General features: G+C 50.9%; 1 non-coding gene across 1 annotated transcript; it reads right to left on the reverse strand.

The window, feature by feature from the left end:
* Window positions 1–118: 118 nt before the first annotated feature.
* On the reverse strand, window positions 119–190 carry Trnaw-cca. Its single transcript has one exon. It is a non-coding gene; the product is annotated as a tRNA-Trp (tRNA).
* Between the last annotated feature and the right edge of the window lie 498 nt (window positions 191–688).

Here is a 688-nt window from a genome sequence, read left to right on the forward strand (position 1 = left end):
CCCATGCATAGACCTATAGCATAGCATGGAGTTGAATACCGGTGGGTACCTACTTGCTGGGGTGTGTGTACGAATCTGTCAACCAAGGAGGGTAGTTCTTTCAGAGTATAAAATTTGCTGACCCCGACGTGATTTGAACACGCAACCTTCTGATCTGGAGTCAGACGCGCTACCGTTGCGCCACGAGGTCTTCCTAGGTAAGCAGTTTAATTGCTGCCTAATCAAATCTATATAATTATCTTCTCGTCTTTTAGGAGCTCGGTGACGAGTGGTCTTGACAAGTTCCTTTCTTCTCCTCCTGTTCCCCAATGAACAGTAACCAATGCAGGCTCTGAACTCTGTAAAGGAGACTGTGGATTCGTGCTAGCGGCTCCGGGAAAAGACTTCACGCGGTGTCTGGAGAATCGTAATCGTTCAGCACCGTCCGTGCAAGGTAACAGTCTCTCCCTGCACCTCTGTTCCTTGTCTGATATGGAACCGACGGTTATCAGATCCTGACCGCCTTCCAGATCACATCTCTGTCCCGGAACCGGGTAAAACAAACGCATCGGCCAGAGTGAAGCAGGGAGGGATTCCCGCACCGGCCGAGGCTGGTCAAAGGGCCTTCCTAGGAAAGCTACAGAAGCCGAAAATTAATTCCCTACCCACAACCGCTCCTCCACCCCCGACCCCCGATCTGAAATAAGTA

Source organism: Microtus oregoni, unplaced genomic scaffold, assembly GCF_018167655.1.
Source record: "Microtus oregoni isolate MIOR12 unplaced genomic scaffold, Mior012 000042F_ref0000377, whole genome shotgun sequence".
NCBI classification, from domain to species: Eukaryota; Metazoa; Chordata; class Mammalia; order Rodentia; family Cricetidae; genus Microtus; species Microtus oregoni.